This window comes from Daucus carota, chromosome 8 (genome assembly GCF_001625215.2).
Source record: "Daucus carota subsp. sativus chromosome 8, DH1 v3.0, whole genome shotgun sequence".
In the NCBI taxonomy this organism is placed as follows: domain Eukaryota; kingdom Viridiplantae; phylum Streptophyta; class Magnoliopsida; order Apiales; family Apiaceae; genus Daucus; species Daucus carota.
The window spans coordinates 14,468,093-14,476,299 of NC_030388.2; positions in this window are offsets into that span (position 1 = coordinate 14,468,093).

Genomic DNA, 8,207 nt, shown 5'->3' on the forward strand with positions numbered 1-8,207 from the left:
TTTCAAAACCTTGAATGAGTTAGTAAAGAAGGACTTGGTAAGAGGTCTACCCAAGCTGGAATTCTCCAAAGATGGATTATGTGGAGCCTGTCAGCTAGGAAAGCAAAAGAGAAGCTCTTTCAAAAGCAAATCTCTTTCATCAATTGTGAAGCCCCTTCAGCTCTTGCATATGGATTTATTTGGATCAGTCAACATAATGTCCATTTCAAAGAAGAAATATTGCTTAGTGATTGTTGATGATTTTTCAAAATTTACTTGGACTTTCTTCCTGCATTCTAAGGATGAAGCTGGGAAAATCATCATCAATCATATCAAGGCATTAAAAAACAATCCAGATGTCAAAGTTGGAAGGATAAGAAGTGACAATGGAACAGAATTCAAGAACTCTGTGATGAAAGAATTTTGTGAAGAAGAGGGAATTATTCATGAGTTCTCTGCACCAAGAACTCCACAACAAAATGGTGTTGTTGAAAGGAAGAATAGAACTCTTGTTGAGGCTGCAAGAACCATGATTAATGAAGCTCAACTTCCAACCTATTTTTGGGCTGAAGCTGTGAACACTGCTTGTTTCACTCAAAACATTTCACTAATTACCAAACCTCATAATCTAACTCCCTTTCAACTCTTCAAAGGAAAGAAGCCAACAATTAGCTTTCTTCATGTATTTGGATGCAAGTGTTATGTTCTAAGAAATCAAGGTGAAAATCTTGGAAAATTTGAGGCCAAGGCAGATGAAGCTATTTTTGTTGGATACTCTGATGGAAAATCATTTAGAGTGTATAATCTGAGAACCAACATTGTTATGGAATCAATCCATGTAGTTTTTGATGATAAGAAGATTCAAGGATTCTCAGATGAAGGATTTCATGATAATCTCAGATTTGAGAATGAAGGTGAAGGTGATCTGTATGATAGTGATGATGACTGTGATGACATTATTCAGAATGTTGGAATTAATCCTGGAACTAATGTTCCAACTGATGACGCTCTAGTGCAAGAAACAACTGTTATTGGAAATTCAATTGAAGCATCAGTTGAAACTACATTGGAGGGATCAGTTGAAACACCTCAAGGATCATCAGTTGAAAGAATGTCTCAAAGTTTCAATCAGTCTAGAAATAATGAGATGTCAAATTTAGGGGGAGCTTTCCAACATGGAAACCTGAACTTCAATAATGAAGCCACATCATCAAGACAATCTCTTCCACCACAAAGAAAGTGGACAAGGGATCACCCTTTTGAGCTAATTATTGGTGATGCAAATGCATCTGTACAAACAAGAAGAGCAACTCAAGATGAATGTTTGTACAGTGCATTCCTTTCACAGGATGAACCTAAAGTCATAGAAGATGCTCTCAAAGATGCTGATTGGGTTCTTGCTATGCAAGAAGAATTGAATCAATTTGAGAGAAACAATGTATGGAAGCTGGTACCCAAACCTAAAAACAGAACAATTGTAGGAACAAGATGGGTATTCAGAAACAAGGTGGATGAAAATGGAGTTGTCACCAGAAACAAGGCAAGGCTTGTTGCTAAAGGATACTCTCAATCTGAAGGAATTCATTTTGATGAGACCTTTGCACCAGTTGCAAGACTGGAAGCAATAAGAATCTTCCTGGCCTATGCTGCTCATGCAAACTTTAAAGTTTATCAAATGGATGTCAAGAGTGCTTTTCTAAATGGTGAACTGGAAGAGGAGGTATATGTCAGTCAGCCTCCTGGTTTTGAAGATCCAGAATTTCCAGAGTATGTTTACTTTTTATTAAAAGCACTCTATGGACTAAAGCAAGCACCAAGGGCATGGTATGACACTCTGTCTCAATTCTTGTTAGATAATCATTTTTCCAGAGGAACTGTGGATAAAACACTATTTTACAGAAATGTAAATGGTGCCTTTATTCTGGTTCAAATTTATGTAGATGATATAATTTTTGGTTCTACAGATGAGAAACTTTGCAAGAAGTTTGCTAATCTAATGAAAAGTCAGTATGAAATGAGCATGATGGGAGAGCTCACCTACTTTCTTGGTTTACAAGTTAAACAAGTAAAGGAAGGTATATTCATAAATCAAACTAAGTACATTTATGATCTACTTAAAAAGTTTGATTTATTGGATTGCAAAGAAGCTAAGACTCCCATGCCAACAGCCACCAAATTAGAGTTAAGTCCTAATGAGAAATCTGTGGACATCTCTAATTATAGAGGCATGGTTGGTTCTCTTTTATATTTGACAGCTAGTAGACCAGATATTATGTTTTCTACATGCCTCTGTGCTAGATTTCAATCTGATCCTAAAGAATCACATCTTATTGCTATAAAAAGAATATTCAGATATCTTAAGGGAACACCAAATCTTGGTATTTGGTACCCTAAAGACTCTGGATTTGATCTAATTGGATATTCAGATGCTGATTTTGCAGGATGCAAAATTGATAGAAAAAGTACAACAGGCACCTGTCAATTTCTTGGTGACAGATTGATTTCTTGGTTTAGCAAAAAGCAAAATTCTGTATCAACCTCTACAGCTGAGGCTGAGTACATTGCAGCTGGAAGCTGTTGTGCACAATTATTGTGGATGAGAAATCAGTTACTTGATTATGGATTAAATCTCTCAAAAATCCCAATATTTTGTGACAACACCAGTGCTATTGCTATAACTGAAAATCCAGTACAACACTCAAGAACCAAGCACATTGACATCAAATACCACTTCATAAGAGAACATGTGATGGCTGGTACTGTTGAAATGCATTTTGTTCCAAGTGAAGAACAGATTGCAGATATTTTCACAAAGCCTCTTGATGAATCCACATTCACAAGGTTGGTAAGTAAATTAGGTATGTTAAATTTCTCCTAATTTAGAGTGAATTTTTCTGTAATTTGGCAGCCAGAATTTGATTAATTTTGATTTATCAAAATTGAATTAGTTTAATAGTGAGAATGAAACTCTAACCTTCTCTATTAATAATGAAACTCATTCTGTTAATGCTGTTATTTTACACCAACTATGAGAAAGATTGTAGAAGGGGGGGGGGTTGAATACAATCTTTTACAAATTTAAAAGATTCAAGAACAATACACTAAGAACACAATAAACAGAAAAACACCAAGTATTAAAAATACGGGTGGATTGAATGATCCACCCGTGAGATTTTATATAGAAGAATCTGTGGATTGTTTTACAATTCGCACAGCTGCTGGTTCATCACTCAAACAAGTTCTAACTCTCAGATTTTTCTCTCAAGTAATTTGAACAAGTTCAACTGATGCTACTAACTTGGTTATATACTCCAAGTTTTACAAAGCTTTTAGCTAGATTACAAAATGCACTCTAATCTAAAAACAATGCTGCACAACTTTGTCTTATGCATGCTTTCTGAGATGTCTTCATCTTTGACCATCATCTTGATTTGATCCAGATTGCACTGCATGAGATAAGTATGTTTCTGCTTCTTCTTTATTTTCCTAATTAGGCTTCCATGTCTATTTTAGTGTAATTCGATCCATGTGATTTGTCAGACTTAAGCTCTAGTCACTTTCAACTGCTCTTTGCTTCATCAGTTGAAGGTTCTGGTTGCTTTCAACTGCTATTGACTTTATCAGTTGAATGCCTGGCTCATCAGTTGAATGAATTACAAACTCCATCAGTTGAATGCTGTTCCAGTCTCATCAGTTGAATTCCTCAGCATTATCCGTTGAATACTTTGTCTTCAGTTGAATGCTTGATTTTCATCAGTTGAAACATCATCCAGTCTTTATCAGTTGAATCAGTTACATCTCATCAGTTGAATATCCTTCACTTAGATAAAATTACATGGCATTGGATATTTACAATTAGCCATCCTATTCTACCCATCCGTTGATAATTCCCAAAGACAAGAAATGTAACAATTACAACTGAAATTTGATAAAGAATCTAAGTGAGACATGTTACAAAATGTTTATGTTATCATCAAAAATTATTGATTCCTAACAATCTCCCCCAATTTATGACTGGAGAAGATGCAGACATAAATTCTACACTTGATGATAACAAAACATTAATAAAATAAAATGCAGAATTTAAATGCAAGAGTTAGAAAAGATTACAGATGATTATGCTCCTTTAGACTGAGCAGTTACTTGTTCCTAGAAGATCTTCTTCTTCTGGACTTAAGTTTTTCTTCAAGAATATTAATTTGCTTCTGAAAGATCCTGTAGAACCATTCTTCATCACTATCTTGTCTGTTGAGCTTGGATTGAAGAGTCTTCAGGGTATTCAAGCTAGCAACCTTGAGTTGATCTTTAGGCCTGAAAAATCTCCTAACACCTTGATTGTCCCTAAATTCCATGACTGGAGTAGGTTCATGATGAATTTTCTTTCCAGTGTAGGGAATTTTCAGCCTTCTTTGTAGACTAGCATCTGAGTTCCATTCCTTCCTGATCTCAAGGATTCTCTTTAGTACCATTTGCTTTGCAGGTGGTGTAAATCCTCCAGTCCTCTTCATAGATCCATATATTTTTGTTAGAGAACTGAATCCCTCAGAATTCAGAACTCTGTGAAGAGGCCAGATGACATCACCCTTGTTTTTGTAAGAGAATACCAATCTTTCAGGTAACTTTGAAGTTGCTTCTATTCCTCTTACTTCTTGAAGATCATCCAGCTCCAGCTCCAACTCAGAAATTTCTTCAATGTTAGCAATGATCAGATAGTCATCAGGATTTTCAGGTTCTTTTGGAGGTTTAGGAGGGTTAGCCATCCTCTTAGCCACAGACTTGACTTTCTTCTTTGGCTTGGAAGATTCTTGAACAAGAAAAGCTGGAATTGGGATATCTTCCAAGTCAATTGGCTCCTCCTTTGGCATTATTGGCTCATCATGGAAGTTGACATCTGGATGTACTACTGTGGTATCCTTGATTGGAGAAGAAGGCTTTGAGATAGGCTTTTCTGGCACTTCTTCTCTTCTCTTGGCTGCCTCAGGCATCTTAGTTTTAGATTTGACTCTCTTTTTCTTTGGAGAAGATTCAAGAGGCAATCCTTTCTCATTTAAAAGCTCAGCTGCCAACTCCTCTTCCAGCTCAATAGCATACCTTTCATCCACCTCTATTTGGTTCAAAGAGAGTTGAGATTCAAACTCCTCTTTTTCACATTCTCTGGCCACCTCTTCAGCTTTTGCAAATGAGTAATGAGGATGGCCAGTTCCAATAAACAGCTTCTGGCCTTCTCTGTAGATGATGGCAAAATGAGCCTTTAAGGCCACATCTGCACAATCTTTATAACTTTTGATTTCTTGGCCCAAAAGTTTGTATTCATTTTTGTCAGGCCTGGCTAGTGGAAAGTAGATTGAGCTTGAGTCTTTTCCAGGCCTGGAGTAACCACAATTGTTTGGAAACAGAATTGGCTTGAACTCATTCAGAAATGATGGCTCACCCTTTTCTGTCTTGAAGGGAATAACAATCTCAGGTGTAATTACCCTGAGAATTGTGGTTGTGGTTGGAAAGGAGATTTGAGCTGTGGTGGCTGTAGAAGATGTAGATGATTTCTTGCCCAGTTGAGCCACTCTCTTTGCAATGGAGTCCAATTCTTTCATCCTTGCAATCTTCTGCTTTTCCCTTTCAGTGTGGAAAGGGGGAGGAATTTGACTGATCAATTCTGCAGGAGTTGGTAATTCTTTCTCCCCCTTTTTGTTAGCAGCAAGTGTAGGGGATGGACTGGGAAGTGAAACACCAGAGGCAAGAAGAAGATGTTGAAGCAGTCCAGTCTGAATTCTTTGATGCTGCAACATCTCATCCATTCTAGAGTTTAAGGTGTAGACATTTCCTTCCAGAGCTTCCACTTGCTTCTCCAATTGTAGTTGTTTTTGCTCAGATGCAGAAAGAGCTGATTTGACCTGAGCTGGAAGCTTTTCATCAATTTGCTTGGTCAGATCAGTCTTAACAGAGGCAATAAGAGAATTGAGATGCTCTATCTCATGCATTGCTTGACTGGCAATGGTGGCAGAGATGGCTGGAGAGGAGGATGAGCTTCCAGGTTGTGATTGAAGAATGGTGGAGGCTTGCCTTTCCAGCTCCATGCTAACAATAATTGCATTGGCAGACTGCATGGAGAGCCATGAAGGTAGAGAAGTTGTAGGTTGTGCAACAAGGGATTCCTCAAGAGCATCATTGAGGTCTTCATCACTATCATCATAATGAAAATCATCTCCAGCATTGGCAGGCAGAGCTGTTAATGCCTCCTTTGCTCTAAGCATTGAAGATGTAGTGTGAATCAGATTGAGGTGCCTCTCAGCTGCTTGATTGTCCAATCTGGCAAAGTCTTGAATGGAGGACATCCCATGAGTAAAAGTCTCAGGGTCTAGTGAAACACCATCCAATATGGATCTGTATTCAGCTTGAAACTCTTGTTCACTAAACCCTTCATTGACACCTGCATTTCTCTCAATTTCTCTCTTTTCTTGCATCAAGGGCTCCCCTTGGCTCACCACACAACTCACCTCTCCCTCACTTACCCTTACTAAAGGGTCACTCTTATCCTCTCCTTTTTCCTGGCTAGAAGAAAATGCCAGACTCTCCACACCCTCTCCTTTTGCCAGCTCACTAGGCTGCCTCTCCACTCCATAGCTCACTCCACTCAATCCTAAAAGTGTTTGTGCTACCATGTGATCAACTGCTGTAGAAAGAGGTAAATTAATTGAAGTAGCAGCAGTTGTCAACTGATGAGAGACATCAGTTGAAACATGAGTAGAAGAGGCATTCAACTGATGAGAGCTGTTAAGCAGATCAGTTGAAGGACAAACACTTGTCAACTGATGAGGGAGATCAGTTGAAGAAAATGAAGAAATAGGTTTAGAAGCTTTGATAGTTGAGTCTGTGGTGATTGATTTTAAAGGAAAATCCACAGAACACACTGTCACAGAAGAAGGAAATGAAAGAGAAAGATCCAACAAATCATCAAAATGATGATGATCAATCTCAGATGGGGGCTTCTCCATGAAATCCAAAGATGGAGAATTTACAAGTGTGGTGTGAATTAATTCCACATCCACAGAAGAGGTTGGGGATTGTGTTTGAGGAGTAGAAATGGTAAGATCACAAATATGGGTGATTTGTTGAGATGAAGAAGGGGGCTGTGACTCCACATTTATTGGAGTCACATCAATCTGACTTTGAGAAGTTAAAGGCATAAAATCCAGAATAGATGCCTGTGTGTGTGCAGAGTGCTTCAGTTTTTCACTTCTCAGCTTCTTTCTCCCATAAGCTTTTATTGGTGAGGAAGTGGTGTCCCTCCCCCTTTTTGACTGTGTCCCTGGTTGAGGACTATTTTCAATAGCAACATCCTTTTGGGAGGATGCTGCTAGGGATGAGTTTAATTCCATATTAACATCTACAGTCTTTTGGGAGACTGCAGAGTGGCTTGGCTGGTTAACACACATCTCTCCATCCTTATTCTTAGGGCTTCTTTTATGTTCACCCTTTCCCTCCCCCTCACAACCTCCAATCACACTCCCCTCAGGTTTGTGTTTCTTGGATTTTACAACAGATGTCTTTTGGGAGGCATCTGAGGTTGGTTTAGAAGACTTGTTCTTAGAAGGTTTTGCCACTTGTGTGGACTGTTGATGGGCCTCTTCAACAGCCTTGATGGCAGAAAGCAAAGAAGGTGAGGGTTGAGAAAGAGTAGTAGGAAAGCCATGTACCTCTTTGTGCTTTCCAGCCTCCATTGTTGGCAGGTGCACCACCTCCAAGGAGGGATATAAATTCATCCTAAAGAGGTCTTTAAAGACTCTCTTTTCCTGCACAAAACTGGGAAGCTTGGCTTCCTTGTTAGTAATAACTAGCTTATCATTGAGATGATTAGCCAGCATCATAAGAAATCTGACATAATAAATATTCCTAGGTCTATCAGTTTTATCACCTAGTTTCTCCCCAATTTCTTGGATCATCAAACCACCAAAGTTGAAATATTCATTAGTCAGGTACATGTAAAGCATTTGTAAAATCTGGGAAGTAAGAGCATTAAAATTACTAATTTTACCAGAAAATGCCTTAATAAAAGCATCACATAAATAACTCCATTCTCTCCTAAGACCCCTCCTCTCTATTTTACCTAAGGCATCAGTTGGTAAAACATAATTCATGGCATAAAGTAAATTAACCAACTGAACATCACTAGGCAAAGATAAAACAGTATCTTCAGGAATCTTAAAGCATGCTTTCATAATATCAGCATT